Raw genomic sequence first — 20199 nt, 5'->3', positions numbered from 1 at the left:
TGAATCAGATGCAGGACCAGCATGTGGAGAATTTAGGAAACCCACAGAGGGGGAAGGGGGCAAGCCCTTGTAGAAGGGTGAGGAAAAGGGGGTCAAACCTGTAAGAAGAGCAGGTATAAACCAAAAATCTAGATGAAAGAGGTAACAGAGTACTTGTAAGGATTCAGATAAGTCCATACAAGATCTAGAAGGAAACCTTATTTCCCTTTTTGGATAGGGTTGCAAAACTGATAGATGAAGGGACTTCTGCTGATGTAGTTTACTTCTATTTCAACAAAGCCTTTGATAAAAGAAAATCATTCTGCAGGATGTTCCAAAAATCTTAGTTCAGATTTCAGCTATTAGAGCTTAAAACACTAAGATTTGGGGACATTTTTTGTTTGTGAGAAGAACAGGGAAAGATATGGGCCAGCTGATGATACACTTAGATAGATTCATGGTTGGACTTAAATAGTAGTTATTAATGCCTACATGGCAGAGAACCTCCAATAGAGACCATAGGGACCTCTCTGTGCTTGGCTGTTTGTCATCTTTAGTAATGACTTGGATAAAGGCAAAGATGACACCCTTGTCAACTTTGCAGATGCCATTACCCTAGGAAGGATAACTAATACAGCAAGTGGCAGCATCAGTAACCAAAGGGTTCTTGGCAGAGATCACTGGACTTAATATACTAAGATGAAATTTAATAAGAATAAATGCAAGGATTTATGGTTGTGGTTTTGTCATTTTTCAGTGATGTCCGAATCCATGAGCCCTTTTGGAATTTTCTTGGCAAAGATACTGGAGTAGTTCGCCACTTGTCATTTCCTTCTCCACCTCATTTTACAGATGAGGAAACTGAGGCAAACAGGTTTAAGTGACTTACCCAGGGTCACACAGCTAGTAAATGTCTGAGGCCATATTTGAACTCAAGCCTTCCTGACTCCAGGTCTGACACTCTATTCAACTATGCCACCTACCTGCCAATGCAAGGATGTCCGGGAGTTAAATATTCTTCTTTTTAAAATATATTTTTATTTATTTGACTAAATATTTCTCAATTATTGCCCAAGTAATTTTCTTAAAACTCAGATCTGACCATACTGCCCCCTTCTTAATCAACAACATAGGGCCTGCAGTCTGGGAAATTGTTCTTGTGACAATTCTTCTTGCTATCCTTTTGCTGTAAATAATTTTTTTCTAAAAGATGATAGAAATCAACTGATGGCTAATTGATAATGGGGAGCACAGTGGTAGAAGTATGAAAACTACAGCGTTAGAAGCTACCTTTCTCTAGGGGTAACCATGAGATGAGTAGTAGTCATTGTCCTGTAGGAACCCAACTTGCCAGTGAGTTGGCAGAATCTAGAGAGGGGGGTATATAAGAGTTTTATACATATTTTATCCATATTTGTTGACTAAGCAAGCAAACAAACATTTATTACGTACTTATGTGCCAGGTAGGCCCTGGGGATGCAGTCCAAAGAATGAAACAACCCCTAGTCTCAAGGACTTTGTTGGCTATGGATAGTTAATTATAAGCATGATAATGTTCCCATACCAGGGCACTGGAATAATAGAAATGAACTGGAAATTTTGTATCCCACTACCCAGTTATGGGTCACAGATCTAGGGCAAAGTAAGAAGGGGACCTGTGGAGGGAAATGGTTTCCCAACAGGGAAGCCCTGGACGGGGTACCAAGAAAGTAGCAAGTTCAGAAGCCAACAGCAACAGCAGTATGACTCAGACTTCCAAGCTCAGAATAGCATCACACTTCCAACATCTAGCCCAGCCTGCAGAAGAATAAGCAAAACAGGAATCCCCGACCAAAGGGAAACTTACACTTGTGCCACCTTGAGCCAACAGAACTTTCCAGTTAGCTGAAATGGGCAGGACCCAGTAGCAGTCTACTCTTGCAGAGACCCAAACCTGGGCTACAAACTTGCAGAGCTTAGATCAGAAGAGTTGCAATCAGACTTTGTCCCAGATCAGATCACTTGGGGAGCACTGAAAGCTTGTAGGTCCCTGGCCTGTCCCTGAGATACCTCAAGAAAACAGCAACTGTAACAGGACCCACTAAGATATTCTTTCCAGAAGTATGGCAAAACCCAACTCAATATCAAGTCTAAAATCAGGAAATAGGCTGGAAGAATGAGCTAACAAAAACAGAACCCTAACATGAACTGTTATGGTAGCAGGAATATTTTAGACACAAAGAGGAAAAGATTGATTCTATACTTATCTATAATGAATGCCTCAGTGAAAAATACAGCTTCAGCACAAAATCAACTAGAATTCTTGGAAAACATGATGTAATAGGTTTAAAAAAGAATTGTAAACCACTTTTACAAATGAGAGTGCTTAGGGGAAGATGGGAAAGAAATGAGAGCTACAGAAGAAAGAAATGTAATTAACAAGAGGCACACAGCTTTGCCCAAGTAACAAACTCCTTGAAAATCTGAAAGGACCAAATAGAAAGAAGCCAATGACCCCATGAGACAATAAGAAAAATTAAAACAAAGGCAAAAGGCTGAAAACAAAGAAGAAAGTGTCAGATATTTAATAGCAGAAAACAACTGACAAGTCAAGGAGAAAAAAAATTAAGAATCATTGGACTATCTAAACACCATGACCAAAAAATGAGCCTTGATAGCATATTTCAAGAAATCTTAAAAGAAAACTGACCAGATCTCTTTAGAACCAAAAGGCAAAATAGAAATAAAAAGAATTTACCAGTTCACCTCCTGAAAGAAACCCTAAAATGAAAACTCCCAGAAACATCGTAGCCAAAATCCAGAGCTTCCAGGTCAAAGAAAAAAAATACTATATATAAGTAACCAGACAGAAAGAATTCAAGTACTGAGGGACCATGGTCAGGATTACTCATGGCTTAGAAACCACCACTATAAAGAAATGGAGAACCAAGAATGTAATTCTAGAAAGCAAAGGATTTGGACTTCCAGAAAAGAATAACTTACCTAAGAAAAACTGAATATAATATTGGGGGGAGGAGGGAGTAATGACCCTTTCATGAAATGCTTCCAAAGCATTCTTGATGAAATACCCAGATCTGTGTAGAAACTTTGAAATTCAAACACAGGAGTGAAAAGAAATATAAAAAAAGCAAATGAAAATGAAAATTGATAATGGACTAAATAAGGAAACACTCCCTGCATTCGAATATGAGGAGGTAAAACATGTGTCCCCTCTGAGCTCTATCATCATTAGGGTTCATAGAGGGAATCCAATTAGAAAAGACCTGGGATTAGTTCTGTTATGTCTTGATGGTGATCTAAGAAAAGACTGGAAAGAGGGGAAGAGGAATACCTGAAGGTCAGGGCAAAGTAGAAAGGAAGAGGAAAGCTAGGGAAAATGGTCTCACAGGGTACACAAGGAAACATCTATGCAAACAAAGAGGAGAGAGTGGAGGGAAGCAGTTGACACTTGAATGTCTCTCATGTGAGCTGGACAAAAGAAGGAAGAACACATGCACAAACGGCCACAGAAATACATGTCAGTCAACAGGGAAAGAGGAGAAGACAAAGGAAATTGGGGGGAGCATAGATCAAGGGTTTGGAGGTAACTAGAGGCTCAGTGGTAATGATAATGGGATTTTTATAGATAACTGGTTGGTGTAGTGGATAGAATGCTGGAGCTAGAGCCAAGAATACCCAAGTTCAAATCCTACCTTAGACACTCACAAACTGTGTGACCTTGGGCAAATCACTTAACCTCTGTTTGCCTTAATCTACTGGAGAAGGAAATGGCACATCATTCCAGTATCTTTGCCAAGAAAACCCTATGGACAGTGTGGTCCATGGGGTCACAAGGAGTCAAACACAATTGAACAACAAGATTAAGATTAGGATTGGACCTAAGTAAAACAAATTCAAATGCACAATGGGGTGGCAAAAATGGCAATCTTAAAGGTGTACTCAGAAATGAATTAAACAATTTATGGTACAGAATATGAGGGAATACTATTGCCTTACCCATGTAATGAACAACCACAATTCCAGAGGACTAAGGATGAAAAATGCTACTACCCACCCCTTGGTAGATAGATGAAGGACACAGTACAGAATGAGACAATTTTTTTTTTTGACATGGTCAGTGTGGAAATTTGCTTTGATTGACTATACATGGAAATGGGTTTTTCATGTGTTCTCAATGTCGGGGTGAGGGAGAGGAGGTACTGGGGAGGGAGGGTGTAAAAGCAGATCTTTTCTGATTAAAACAAATAAAACTTTTTGAAAATATTGTATCTGGGGTAGGGGATGGAGTCAAGATGGCGGAGTAGAAGCAGGACCTCTGCCCGGCTCAGGCGTCCACCTTCCCCAATCAATGTAAAAAGGGAACTCTGAACAAACTTTGGAGCTGCAGAACCCACAAAATGACACAGGGAAGCTAACCTCCCGCTGAGGACAGCCCAGCAGGAAGGCAAGAATCGGCCAGTGCAGCGCTCTGGGAGCCCAGCCCAGATCCACATGAACTGGAGGTTTTAGCCCCAGGGCGGGTCTGACCAGCCGCCATGCTGGAGGGACTCCAGATCAGCAGCAGCTGTGGCAATTTCCAGAATTATCAACCCATAGATGCTAAGGACAAAGTGAGAGGTTGGTGCAGTCTGGACTTGGGGACCCAGTAAGTTAGAGTGCATGGCTTGTGCCCCAGGGTGAGAAGCCACTGAGCCACCTGGCGCAGCCAGCCAGCACCACGTGGCAGCTTCAGCTCCTGGCCTGCAGAGTGTAGGGGACAAAGCGACCAGTATGAGAGGTAATTGCTCTTGCTTTAACCTGCTTGGATCTGGATTGCAATCTAGGGGGGAGGTTCTGGGGTGTGTGACCAGCTTGCCAAAGTTTGTGGGGGCTTCAGAGGGGGCACCCATAGACAATGATGACTCTTTTGCTTAACTACTTTCAGAGAGTGTATGTTTTCAGAGCTAACTTGTTACTATCTAACTTGGTGATTCATAAGCTCTCAAAAGTTCAATTTTTCATTTCTATGCTGATGATTCTCAGATCTGTTTATCTAGCTCCAATATCTCTCCTGCATTTCAGCCTCAAATAACCAGTTTCCTCTTTGTTATCTCAAAATGGATGTCCAATAGTCATTTGAAACTCAATGTATCCAAACTGAACTAGTTATCTTTCCCCTAAAACCTTTCCTTCTTCCCTACTTCCCTACTGCTGCCAAGGGTACCACTATCTTCCCAGTTACCCAGGCTCACAATCCCAGTGACACCCTCAACTCCTCACTTGTACTCACCTCACATTTCCAGTTTGTTGCCAAGTGTCATTTCTATCTTCACAACATCTCCCCTATACATCTCCACTTATAGCTGACAGATACCTTGCTGTGGACTCTTATCATTTCACAGTGTCCATTCTCCATAAGAAATGTTAAAAAGAGATGGCTTCAGAGAATCCTGGGTAGTATGAACTGATAGTAAAGTGAAAAGAACAAGTAGAATAATGTATAACAGCATTGTTAATAAAACAACTTTGAAAGAATTAAAAATTAAGCAGGTGAGGTGGCTCAGTGAATTGAGTACCAGCCCTGGAGTCAGGAGGACCTGAGTTCAAATCCAGCCTCAGACACTTGACACTTACTAGCCATGTGGCCTTGGGCAAGTTGCTTAACCCCAATTGCCCTGACCTCCCCCCGAAAGAAAAAAACTAAAAAAAGAAAAAGAATTAAAAGTTCTGATCAATATGACCAGCCATGTCTCCAGGGGATACATAACAAAGGCATGTTACCTACCTTCTGATAGAGAGGCGATGCTTGCAAGGTGAAGAAAAAGGCCTATTTTTTGCACACGGCCACTGTGTGGATTGGTTTTGCTTGACTATAATTATTTGTTACAAAGGCTTTTTTCCAGACTTCTAATAGAGACAGGAAGGAGAAAAAGGGGGCTTACAGCAAAGGCAGAGGTAGCAGTAGTGTTGAGAGAGAGAGAGAGAGAGAGAGAGAGAGAGAGAGAGGGAAAACCACTGAAATATTTGTTTTAATGTACAGAAGGGAACGGAAGGACATTCAAAAGGAAGCATAGACAGACAGGCCTGTTTTCAACCCAATGTGAGGAATTATTGTATGCTTTTTTTGAAAAAGCAAGCAGCGTGATTTGGAGATTCACAACTTCACATGCAATCATTCTTGTATTCTATTTATATGAAAATGGTTTTTTTGGTAATTAAGTTCAGCATGAAATGAAATTTTAAAAAACAGAACTAAAAAATATCAAGATTTAGAAAGTGCAATGCCAAGTACTTACACAGGAACATTGATGATGAAACATATCTTCCTTCCTCTCTTTGGAGAGGCAGAGAACCATGACTGTGACCTGATGCATACACTATCAGACTTGGGTGTGGTAAAAGTTTCTTTACTTTCTCTTTAAGGGAGAGTTTTGTGGGAGAGAGGGGTGATACTAGGAAGTGACAGTAATGTAGTTTGGGTTTTTTTTTAAAAAACATCAATAAAATATTTTAAAGGATTTTTTTTAATCCAAGGCAAATCCACGTCAATGTAATTTTTAAAAATATGGGTCCACCTAAATTAATTTACAGATTTAATATTATACCAATAAAACTTCAAAGGTGGAGTGGCCAGGTAGCACAGCGAGTAAGAGCACTGGCTCCAGTGTCAGGACGACCTGGGTATCGAATCGGGGCTCTGACACTTAGCACCCACCCAGAAACACCTGGCTGTGTAACCTTGAGCAACTTATTTAACCCCAATTGCTTAAGGGCAGCCAGGTGGCTCAGCGAGTAAGAGCACCGGCTCCAGTGTCGGTATGACCTGTGGATCAAATCCAGGAGCAGATACTTAGCACCCACCCAGAAGTAACTGGCCGTGTAACCTTGAGCAAGTTACTTAACCCCGATTGCTTTAAAAAAAAAAAACTTCAAAGGTGATCCCTTTTAGAATTAAACTATAAAATAATAACAATAATAAAATGCATATGGAGGAACAGAAGATCAATACTACCTAGGGAATAATGGGTGGGGGGAAATAGAAATGAATGGGGTTTAGTATTACCAAATTTCAAATTATAAAATTACAATTATGGACCCCCTCTGGTACATGGTAAAAAAGTAGAAATGTTAACAGGGGAAGAGATTAAATAAGAAAGTCTTCAAAGGAAATTCAATTAGTAGTACAGTTTTTGGAAGATCCAAGAAAAAAAAGTGCTTTATTTATAAGAATAATGGATAGCAGTTAGGCACAACATATGTTTAGACCTATATTTTACACCATAAACCACATTAAATTAGAGATGGCTAAATGAGTCTAATATTAAAAATCACACCATTAAAAACCAGAACGGAAGATCATATTTCACTCTAGAGGGTGTGAATTCATAATAAGCCACATCACGGAAGATAATATAGAAGACAAAACAGACTACTTCAATTTTATAACAATTTTTGAAATTGCACAAATAAAATAAATGATGCTTAAATAAGAAAAAATATAGTGACTTGTAAGAGGAAGGGGAGAATCTTTGAATGAAATTTCTCAGATAAACTCTCCATGACAACCGTGGTGGGAGCAAAATCCTAATGCCCCATTTCAGGCTTATTAGACTAGTTTTTCCATAAAAGGTATTTAAACTGTCCTCAAGATTTAATTGGTTTGCAAGTAGAAGGCTCAGGTTGCTGTTGTAGCTACTTGGTCCCTAGAGTACAAAAACAGCAAGAACAAGAGGGATTGGATCTCTTCCCTCTGATCTCGGGTCACAGACAGAAGGCAAGGCCAACAGCAGCACAGGAAAGTTAGGTTCATCATCGTCACAGCAGCTAGCATTTTCATAGCACCTACTATGTTTCAGGCACTGTGCTAAGCACTTTACAAACATTATCTCACTTGATCTTCACAATAGGTGGGTGCTATTATTATCCTCATTTTATAGTTCAGGATACTGCAGCAAACAGAGGTTAAGTGACTTACCCAGAATGGTAACTATCTAAAGCTGGCTTTGAACCAGGCTCAGTGCAAGACCATCTACTGTGCCACCTAACTGTGTCTTCAGTGAACATGATCTCTCTTCTCTGTATTGCTAGAAAGGTTAATTAAACCCTCTTTGTTAACTATGAGATGGGCTACAAGTGACAGCACAACATTCAGCAGTCAATGAGCAATATAAGATAAACACAAAGCATATATTTGAGCTTTATGGGCACCATACCCCTGCGGTAGCACCTGTGATGTAGGAAAACTTCATCCACATTGGTTTTCCCCAACCAGTCATGGGACTCATGGTGGGTCTCTAGCAGGTATCAGCCAAATGAGAATTTATCAGCATATAATTTGAGCAAATGTCTTCCATCCATACTCAAAATCAAACTCTTCACATTCCATCTCCAAACCTGAGGTACCTAAATAACCTGGTCAGTTCTGATCTATGACAATATCCAAAATCTCATGAATTTCCAAAAGGTTCTGGGGATCCAGTCTGTGTTGTCTTTCTCTGTCACTCTTGTAGTTCTTTTTTTTTTTTTTAAAGCAATCAGCTTTGCTCAAGGTTACACGGCCATTTATTTTTGTGTGGGTGCCGAGTATCTGAGGCTGGAACCGATCCCGGGTCTCCTGACACTAGGGCTGGCACTCTTACTCACTGTGCCACCTGGCCGCCCCTACTCTTGCGGTTCTTATCAGAAGCTTTGCAATGACTGGAATAGCTCTTCACAAATCGACATTGATGGCCACCAAACCCCAGAAACATCTTGAGTTTCTTTAAACATGGTCAAGTAACTTATTATATTCCCCAGGGTTGGTACCCACTCCTTGGCACAATGCCTTGTGACCCACTTGAGTAGGGCTCACGAGATATGACCCTTGTCATTTGACCAACAGTAATCTTTCCTTATGGCCTTCCATCTCCCTCACACAGCAGTCATCGAGCTAGAACACTTCTAAGGAGTCAATATTACTAACCACTCCTGAGCCACTGAAAAATACCAGATGTAAAGATTGCTTAGGGTGTATACAGTATTTTGTATCTTTGAGATTTTTACTTTATTATGAACTTCATAAACATAAAAAGATCATATTCATATGCATAGCAGAACAGAAAAAGGATTTTGTATGAAATGCAGATTCATTACGTTTAGCTTGCTTTTCTTTTAAAATATATAATGACTAATAAATTCACTATGTAACTTAAAAGCGATTCTACTTGTCTGGGACTTTCTCACCTCCATTTTGTCCTTTTCTGTGCATTTTAAAAAGGTGCCTAATGACCTTCTTTTCTTTCTTTCCTCTTTTATGAAGGTACCCTATTCCTATCCCCTATCTCCCTCACACCCCTTTGGAAAACAAAAAACACTCTAACAAAGGTGCATAGTCAAGTGTAACAAGGACTGCTACATGCTGAGAGCACTTCGGACGCCTCTCAATGTAGAATGCAAGTGTGTCTCCTTCTGGGACACATGTGATGACCTGTAATAGTAGTGACTTGGAAAGACTGGAGCATGTCTAAACATTCTCTCACTGGTTCTGACTGGCTGACTATGTGGTCTTCTTGAGTCAGCCTCAGCCTAGTCTCTTTTGCTATTTTTCTCTTCAACTGGATTCTTAGAAGATCTTCTGGACTCCTGCACTGATGGGCTTCTGGTGAGAGACAATGTTGTAAGGCCTTGGCTCCTCTTCACCAAGACTATAATGTAAATACAAATTGTGCCTAATGAATATAATGTAGTTTCATTATTCTGCAAGAAATGGGAAGAAAGGGATAGATTCAGAAAAAACTGAGAAAAGTTCGATGAGCTGATGCAGATGGACATGAGAAGACCCAGGAGAACAATTTATACAGTGACTACGATAGTGCAGAGGAAACAACTCTGAGAGACTTCAGAACTCTGAGCAGCAAAGTAACTAACTGCCCGTGACTGCAGAGGACCACTGAAGGACCTCACAGAGAGGCGAAGGACTCAGAGGGACAGACTGAGACGTACATTTCTGCAAAGAAGGAAAGAAAGAAAAGAGAATCCTTGGAGCATTTCTGAAAAAATACACCGAAAAGAATGGAAGGAGATTCAGAAAAAATATATATATTTAAGGACGGCTCTGAAACTAATGTGTTAAAACATGAGAAATATGTTTTGCATGATTACACATCTATAACCTATATGAAATTGCTTACCATCTCAGGGAGCAGGGAGGTGAGGAAGGGAAAGAGAAAATTCGGAACTCAATTTCTAAAAAGATTAATATTAAAAATTGTCTTTACATTTAATTGGGGAAAAAATAAAATATTATTAAAAAGAAATGTTTAACAAAATAAAAAAACACAATGCAACATACGTTTAAAAGAAAAACTAGAATTTTTTAAAGCAAGTTGTACATAATAGAGATTTATGGTTTCATGTACAATCATTTTTTTCTGTTCTATGTATAAAGAAATGCTCATGTTTGTTGATGTTTGTCAAGTTTAAAATAACAAAAAAAAGTATTTCAAAAAAGGATGTAAGCTCCTTGAAAGCATTTTTTTTGTTTTTAGTATCTTCAAAACCTAGCATACTACCTGGAACATGAAAGCACTAAGTAAATGTGTCTTGGTTGATTGATTGATTAAAGATTTTTTTTAAACTCAAAGTTGTATTTTTTCATTTAACTTAGTCATTAATTACTACTTTTAAAAAACCTTGGCATTCTTTTCCACTGTAAGGAAAATACTTATTTTCTCTCATGTAGAGGGTTTTCAGGTACTGGAGAGAATATACACGTGCACACACGTGCACACACATACACACGTGCACACACAGACACACAAACACTCCTTAAGCAAGTTGTTTAGCTTAGTTATCAAAACCTTTGTGCTATTTTTCTCTTTTGTTAATTTAACATTTCCGTTAGCACGGTTTTGGTCAATTCTCACTGAATAACTTGGTTTTGTCCTTGCCACTTTCAAGGAAGACCTCAAAATGTCCTTTGTCTACACACCCTCTTGCAAATCTAAAATAGCATGAGTTTGGCTGCACCTCTGTCTCCAATCTATTTAAAGGTTCCAAATGCTAGTTTTACACCAATCAAGAAGTTCAATCATAGAGTAGTTAAGCAGTTACCTTGGGAACCAGACTAAATTACCTAAGCAACTTACTTGCTACTGTGATTTAGCAAATTGCTAAATCTCTCAATTAACTTCCCACTTTGTCAAAAAGTATCAAAGCACTTCTGTGCTAAGCCTTAAAGTTCTACAACTACTTGAAGGTTACCTGGTTCTTAAGACCATTTTTGCCTCTAAACACATTTTAAAAACACATTTGAACAAACTGTAATAGTGATGGTATTTAAAGATTCCCCTGTATTGGCTTGGTTTTCAAATTGATTGTGTTAAAACCCAGAGCTTGTTAATCCCACCTGTGGGATGGACTTGTTGACTTGAAAAGAAAGTGCTGAACTGGGAGGAGCTGGTGGTGAATTTAGAGAGGCACCAGCAGACAAAGAGGCAGAAGAACTTTTTGGAAGCAGCACCCTTTTGGGAGGCAGAGAGACTGAGAGGATTGCTGAGGGCCACTTTGAATTGCCCAGGACTTTTGAGACCTGCCACCCAGAGCTGTCAAGGGCTGAGGAGACATGGCTGTTATGCTGGTACTTTGTCTGTCTGTTTTGATGTTGTTTTGCCAGATTTGTCCACTGGTGAAGAACAGTGTTGTTGTTGAAGAAGTCCTGGAACCTTTCTGTTGGTTCAGAGCTCCTGAGACTGTCCTGCAGACAGAGAGTGAATACTGTCCACTGGTGAAGGACAGTGCTGTTGTTGCAGGGGTCTGGGAACCTTTCTGTTGGTTCAGAAGCCCTGAAGAAGGATTTTCTTGTTGTATGTTTACAGAAATCCTGGGAGAGGGTTTTGCTAATGTTTTCTGGGGTCTTAGAATTAATGAATTCACTGGCAATGTATCTTGTGGCCTTGCTAAGCTTTGTCTCCCCAGGAACAAAGATTGCTGAGAACTTTCCTGGGGTCAAGATGAAGAAAAGACCTCCATTTGGGTATTAAGTGCTATGCTTAAACTTGTTGTAACTCTGGGGTAGATTCAATTGTGATCCAGGGGTGGGGAACTTTTGACCTTTTTGTGTTCTATGATTGAACAAATGAAGGTACTTTACTTATGATTGGAAACTAATCTCCATTTGAGAAGAGGGGCTTTGTAATGGACTAAGTGAAGGTACAGCCTAGGGGTGGAGTAGTATTTAGAACAGGGGCTTTGTAATTGATTGAATGAATGGAAGGTCCTGGGATGGGGTAGTTCTTGGAGATTATTTAATCACACTTAAGATCTTCTCTGTTCTTAATTTGTCACTGAATAAAATGGAGAGCACCTATGCTTGGGAAGTTGCCTTTGCTTGGCATTACATTACACAAACATAAGAGTGTATTAATACACATATAGTTTTAGCCAGGGGAACAATTTATACAGTGGCTATAGTAATATACAGGAAAATAACTTTGAAAGACTTAACTCTGATCAATGACGTCCATCAAAGAGCCCAGAAGACTTAGCCATGTTTGCCACCCCTTGGCAGACAGATGTTGAACCTGAGATGCAGAATGAGACACACCTAACATGTGGATTTGTTTGGCTTTACTCTATTTATTACTAAGAGGTATTTTATGGGAGCAGGAGGAGGATAATGATGCAAATAGAAGAAAAGAAAGACGAGAGAAAGAAATAAGCATGTATTCAATACCTACTGTGTGCCAGATACTGTGCTGTGCTTTACAAATATTATCTCACTTGATCCTCACAACAAGACTCTGAAGTAGGTGCTTTTATTATTCCCATTTTCCAGTGGAGGAAACCATGGAAGACAGTGTTTATATGATCTGCCAGGGTCACACAGGCAAGTCTGAGATCAGATTTGAACTTGTGTCCTCCTGATTCCAGACTCAGCACTGCCATCTTGTGCCATCTAGAAGAACATCAACAGAACAAGAAATAGAAAAATAAATGAAGAAACAAGCAAAGACAAAAAAAAAAAGGACAGAAGAAAGTTCAAAAGAGGACATGGTTATATTATCATGTTAAATATAACATATGCTTTAAATATGTAATAAAAGTATATAGTTTCATATGCAATCTTCATTTTTCAATTCCTGGTACCACATATTATATACATATCACTGTATATTAACATAACAACCATTAAGTTGATCATTTAAAAGGAGCATATTGTATACATATATGCCCACATGTGCATGTATGTGCACATATACATACACATGTGTTGCATATACACATACACGTGTGTGTGTGTGTGGTTTCTTCACAGAAAGATTAAGGTTTAATATGTAAATAACCCTGTGAAGGGTAACACATTTCCCAAAACATTCACACTGACCCCCAAATGATTGCTTTCAGGCCAGTATTTGAGCTGAAGCAAAGATTAAGGATAGAGCCCAAGAGTATGAAGTAGAACGACAGGATAATGGGAAACACTCCTAGAGTTTTAGATGTTAGAGTTGAGAATCAATGTTCATAGAATGTCAGAACCAAGCGACCTCTGTTCGAGAATTCACTGCACTATTTACTAGTTTCCTTAAGTAAATCACTAATCTCTCTGAATTTCAGTTTACTCACCTATAAATTGGGGATAACAAGATTATTTATTGAAAAGTTCAAATGAAACAATTTATGAAAATATTTTATTACCACGAAGTACTAATAGCATTTAAAATTATTATTATCACTTAAGGGAAGGTAATTATATGACAGGCACTCTGGGACTTCTAAAATAAAATACATAGCCCACTTTACAATTTGTCCTCAAGGATTCATGAACAAACAATCGTTGTGTTTGGAAATGTGTCAAAGAATGAAAGTATTGGGAGCCCTCCTGTGGCCAGAAGTGTTAACTAGGTATACATATACTGTGCCTATCTTTCCTTGAAGGGAATGTGTCTATCAAAAGACTATTGTATAATACCTTAAAGACCATACCCCCAAACACCTGAAAGAGAAAATAAAATAGCATGTTGATTTTAAATATTGTATAGGCCATAAAGAAAGAATTTCTTCATTAATGATATGATTCTGAAGGCCCAGGATTTTCTATATTATTTCAAAGTCACCAAGTACCTCTTTTATGGTCATAGAAAATTGCTGATAAATAGAAATGTTCATAGAATAATTTTACATGCATACATATGTGTATATACACACACATATATACATATATTATACACACATACACCTATTTGCGTCTAATGGTAGTCATCTCTAGGGCATGAGAAGAGAAGAAAATAGGAAAAAAAGAAATTTATATTATAACTTTATTATGTATTTAAAAGGAAGAGCAATTTGTATGTAATAGATTTGTACTTTCGTGTGCAATCATCTTTTTTATCATGCTATGTTATGGAATTGCTTGTTTTATTCCATAAATTAACATTTAAATTAAATTTTTAAAAGAACCTTAAAAAAAGAGCTAAAGGTCTCAAGGGGCAAACATATGTGCATATATATATATGTACTCACACACATATAAGATGTATGCATAAGTACATATATGTAAAAGTTTCAAGTGGCAAAAAAGATAGACATAGACCTAGATATGTATGTAATGTTAATGGAATCTGAAGATCTTCCCTGCCCCTTTGTATTGGCAAGTAAGCAGGTACTTAGCACCTTGTTTCAAGTCAATACCTTGTTTAAGTTATTTAGTTAACACAGAAGTGGTTAACACCGTGGGAGGAAGTTGCTGATGTTACAGGAAGGGGCAGAACAGGAAGCAGTTATACCTTATATAAGGAAGAACACAAGCTGGACAAACAGAATTTCTTCGGATAAGCATCATGGAGGCAGGGCAGCTGCTGCTGGAATGAAGACTGAACTGAGAATTGAGAAGAACTGAGAAGAGCAATGAGAATTGAGAACCGAGACAGAGCTTCTTGGAGTGAGCCTCATGGAGGCTGGATAAAGTGATTTTGATTTTGAGAATGTAGCTTATGGTGTTAAAGGCTTCTGAGGGCCAGCTGAAGCTGCCGAGGATTTCCAAGGGCCAGCTGGAGCTGCAGAAGACTGAGGAAGCATGACTGTGGTGCTGGTACTTTGTACAAACGCTGTGATTTTGTTCATGTGTATGAATGTTCTTGTGACTTTGTTAAGCCTTGTCTTACCAGGAACAGAGACTGTGAAAGATTTTAGATGGACTGGACACTGTGAGCCCCAATGTGAAGCAGGAACTACACAGAGAGCTGGACAAGAAGCTGGGAGCTGTCTGCCTTTGAACTTGGGTGGCAGTTGGTTAGATTCAGGCGGGAGCTGGAACCATGGAAGAGAAACCATGGAAGCTGAAAGCCTGCCCCGAGTCGAGGTGAAAAGACCTCTCTGTGGGTACGGAGTAGTGACTGATAAAATTGACTGAGTAGTGACTGATGAAATTATAATTTACTTGTGACCTAGGGGTCAATGGCTTTTGTATTTTCCAATACCGCTTAAGAGGGTACTGAGTGGTAACTGTTGAAGTTGTAACTTAATTTCATTCCATGGGTGGAGAACTTTGACTTTTGTACTTTGTGACCTTTGAGCCTCCTTAAGGATGATTGAACAATTGAGGTACTAAATGATTGAGTTACTAAATGATTGTACTTTGTTGAAAACTATGTGACCACTTTGGCGAAAACTTTGTGGCCATTTTAGTGATAAGTTGTTGAGTTGTGACATGGTGAATACTGTATTTTTATTTTCTGTGATGTTATAACATTATGAATGCTGTACCTTGATTTTCTGTGAATGTTTTGCTCTGACTTGTTATTGAATAAATAGAGTTCACTATACTGTGCAATCAGAACCTTAAAAGCTGTTCACAGCAGCAGTCCTCTGGAAAGCTGCTCATGCTTGGCTTTACAATGAACATTCTTTTGCCACCTGAAAACTTTATATTAATAATAGACACATACATGTATATATTTCTGTTTGTGTATGAACATTTGGGTATGTACTGCGATTAAACTGACTTAAAGGGGTCATTCTATGGAGCATAATCAGAAGTGCCATTCCTGATTCCAGCTGGCTATGTGGGAACTTGGGGCCAGCTTCTGACCATGTGTAACTCAGGTCTAAAGGATTTGTATTTTGAGATGATGTAAAGTCCCCTTATTGGTTGCAGAGACAAAAGAGCTGATAACTCAGTATATGAATGTTTACAAGGTTACAACAGTTATTCACTGCTTACTTCCTTTCCAGTTATGAATCATGTCAGGATAGTTTTGAGATGTTCTCCTGAAGGGGATGAGGGGGAATGAAGAGCTTGTTCTATTTCCTACCCCAGTTTCCATATGGTCATGAACACATGGCATCTAAAACAAAGCCTAATACATATGTCTCGCTTAGGTAAGCCCTAATCTGGTTTGGGCCACCTCTTTTGTGTCCACTTTTTTTTTTTTGTCTTAGGAGAGTTAGTATCTATGGATATATCGAAACATGGAGACAACCTTGTGAGTTTGAAAAACCCAGAATTGCTGGGTTCCATCAAATTGGAATGAATGGTGGCAAGGGTGAGAGAGTTCCCAGCAATTACTCTAGAATTCTTGGAGAGGACACCGACCATCATAAGGACTGGCCAAGCCTGGTTATTTTGTATTGAGAGCTATTTGGACAGTGCAGAGTTAAGTTGAAATGTAGAATATTTGATCAGCACTCTTGCAAACTACTTTAAGTTCTGATGAGTTTCTAATAGTTACAAGTTAAATCATTGAATCTTGAATCTGATCTAACCAAACACACATTTCTAAAGCACACCCTGATGGTTTCTCTCACCACTCACTGAAGCACTGCCCACACATGTCCTAAGCAAGTATTTGAAATCCTTTTAAATATTTTTCCTAGGACATGAGAACAGCAATTAGTACACTTAAGATTTAATTCCACCACTTTACAAAGTTGTTCAAAAGTAAAAAAATAGTTTTTGGTACCAACACCCACTTTCAGTTCACTAAACAAGGAGACTGCGCAAGGTGGACACCATTTACATTCTCTCTAGCAGGCACTTAAACTGTTCTATATAATATACTTCACTTAATATCTTAAATAAATATTGGAGATGGATTGAGACTTCCTCAGGCCTTCTGAGATGTCCTGAGATTTTAAAGATACATCTGGAGGGAGGCAAAGGCCCAAGGGCCCTGTTGAAATGCAACAAATGCCCATTTGTGACACCAATCAGAGTGCAGTTGTCTTGAAAGGGTATGGGTAAGAGGAAAAGAGGTGGGGTCAGATCCTGGCTTCAATGGAGGGTCTACCATATGGGATTATTCCCCTCTCCTTCCCCAAGTCTTGGTAACCCTAAGGCAAAGACCTCTAAGATATGGCTTCCCCTAGGACAAAAAGATGTTGAGGCTGGGCCTGGTTTGGTTTGTAGGAGTACTCAGAAGTCACAAAATAGCCTCACCTCCCTGCCTGAAAAAAAGGCTTATCCCTGAACAAACTTTGAATTTCAGATTCTTCTGAACGATAAATTGGAACGAAAGCCTAAAACACTCCGTTCCCTAACCCTGCGGCTTCAGTCACAACTCTGAAGTTCTCTGAATCCCTGGAAGGCAGGCATTGCGGTGGGCTCTCCCTCCCAACAAAATACACAGTCAGGAGCCACGACACTGTTCCCCCTCCTTCTTTACAAAGTGCATCTTAAAACAGAGGAAATTTGTAAACAAATTCATCTCCTCTGCTCCCCGGTCCCCAGCTCAACGGCAAGGTTTACAAACTATGGTTTCTTACATTCCAATACATGCTTTGTACATGCTCAAGCCCACCCATTAATTAAGGTAACTGATTTCTGATTTTGGAGATTAAAGACCCTGCAACTCTAATCTTCAAGAGCTGGTGTGAGGTCGGCTGTGCTGTCCACACAGAAATCAGGAATCCTGGAAGAACAGTCCCTTTCACATCCTCCGGCTGGAGACCCCAGTAAGAGCCAAGATGGTCTTGAGGCCACAGTAACCCGCAGGAGGACATCAGTGTCTAGACGACCTCCCACCATGACGCGCGGTCTGGATGGAGGCCGAGTGCCTTGGCCACACAGTGGAAGGTGAATGGGCTGTGCCCGGACTAGACGGCCAGGACTGGCCACGTAGCTTCCGCCCTCCCGCGGGAGTCGGCTGTCCACGAGTTGGTGCCCGCGAGGAGGCAGCTGGCTTGTAGGAGGTAGCAGCCGGCCTTGGTCAGATTGGCGTGGCTGAAGTGGGGGTCCAAGCCCGCCACCACGGCGCCCACGCCGGGCTCCGGGGCCCACGCTCGAGGTGCCCACCGCCTCCGGCTCGGCGGCCAGGGCCAGGCTGCCCAGCGCGCAGGCCTTGGCCAGGCTCCCGCCGCCCTCCGGGCGCTGCTGGAGATAGAGGCCGGTGCAGCCGGCCGTGCCGAAGACCTCGGGGCCGGCACCGGGCAGCCCTGGCGTGGCGGCTCCTCGGCGTAGGCCTCGCGGGTCTTGCTGCCGTGCTTGGTCACGAAGCCCAGCTGCCTGCCCTGGGCCGCGGCGCGGTCAGAGCCTCGGGCGCGCCGGGCACCGCGGTGCCCCCTCGCCACAACGCAGTCGAAGAGCAGCGTGTCCACGTTGGCCAGCAGTGTGCGCCCTGTGGGCGCTGAGCCGGACGCTGCGGCCGCCGGCCCCCCCTGCCGCCTAGCAGGCCCCACCCCCGCTCGTCAATTTAAATATCTCCTTTAATTTCCTCTTGTACAAAAGGAGGGTGGGGATGAGAAAGTATAATTCTTCTTATTCTAAAATGGAAAATTTTAAATCAAAGTCATATAAGACATAAAGGAAAGGAAAAATTAACAACAAAGTCTTAGTTCTAGTGTATACAAAAATAAAACATCATTAAGAGCTATCTCATAGATGAAAAAGTTACCAATCTTCTAACTATCTGGTATTTATGTTCAAAATACATGAGCAGCTGGAGCACTCTTAAGTCAGATGTTCTTGGCTGCCTATCCCCTTGCCCGCCTCCAGTTCTGCAGTCCCACCAAACTGGCTTTTCCGTTTTGCACGCATGGAATTCAGTGGGTTCTTGGTCTTTGCACTCCCCATCCCCTGTAATGCGCTCACTCCTCATATTTGCCTCCAAGCTCCTGGGATGTGGCTCAAACACTAGTCTTCTACACGAAGCTTTTCTGCTCCCCTAATTTCTGGTACCCTCTGTCCTAAATGACTTCTTTAACTTCTTTGTATTTAGTTATGTCTATGCGGCATGTATACATGTATGTACTTGGCTCTTCATTAGAATACAAACTACTTTCCAATAAATCATTACCTTCTTTTTATTTGCATCACTAGATCCTACCACAGTATCTGATACATTGTAGCCATCTAATAAATGCTTGTTTATTGTTAATTCATTGATTGATATAAAAGTCTTCCCGATCCTTCTAGCTAGAACAAACTCCCATCTCTTACTTTCCCTTCATTTCCAAAATTTTTGAAAAAGCTATAAACACCAAATGTGTTCATACCCACTTTCATCTTAATTCCCTGCAATTAGGCTTCTGCCCTAACCTCTCCACTGAAACTGCTTTCTCTATGGTCACCAATGGCCTAGTTGCCAAATCCAAGTCAGTCCTCATCCTCTCTGTAACTTTTTTGCTATTGCTCATCCCTTCTTCAAAATACTCTTTCCTGGGGGCGGCTAGGTAGCACAGTGAATGGAGCATTGGCCCTGGAGTCAGGAGGACCTGAGTTCAAATCTAACTTCAGACACAACACAAAAACTAGCCAAGTGACCTTGGGCAAGTCACATAATTCCAATTGCCCTCCAAAAAAAAACCCAAAAACAAAATACACTTTCCTCCTCTTTCCCACCTCCCTCTCAATTTTGGTTACATTGGCTTTGTTTGTACAGAAGCTTTTTAATTTCATGTAGTCAAAATTATACATTTTACATTTTATAATGTTCTCTAATTCTTGTTTAGTCATAAAGTCTTTCCCTCTCCACAAATCTGACAGGTAAACTATTCCTTGTTTTACAAGACTGCTTACAGTATCAACCTTTATACCTAGATCATACACCTATTTAGACTTGATTTTGGTATATGGTGTTAGATAATGGTCTATGCCCAGTTTCTGCCATACTATATTCCAGTTTTCCCAGCAGTTTTTGTCAAATAGTGAGTTCTTATCCCAAAAACCAGGGTCTTGGGGTTTATCAAACAATAGATTACTATAGTCGTTGACTTCTGCATCTTGTGTGCCTAATCTATTCCACTGATCCACTCCTCTATTCCTCAGCC

General features: G+C 40.4%; 1 pseudogene; it reads right to left on the bottom strand.

The window, feature by feature from the left end:
• Positions 1 to 17785: 17785 nt before the first annotated feature.
• LOC138171161 (glycerol-3-phosphate phosphatase-like) lies at positions 17786 to 19028 on the bottom strand (annotated as a pseudogene).
• Positions 19029 to 20199: the final 1171 nt, after the last annotated feature.

This window comes from Petaurus breviceps, unplaced genomic scaffold, assembly GCF_028583685.1.
Source record: "Petaurus breviceps papuanus isolate PSGF00001 unplaced genomic scaffold, PetGlider_PUasm1.0 419, whole genome shotgun sequence".
In the NCBI taxonomy this organism is placed as follows: Eukaryota; Metazoa; Chordata; class Mammalia; order Diprotodontia; family Petauridae; genus Petaurus; species Petaurus breviceps.
The sequence above is the reverse complement of the archived record's forward strand: the minus strand, read 5'-3'. Positions and strand labels throughout refer to the sequence as shown.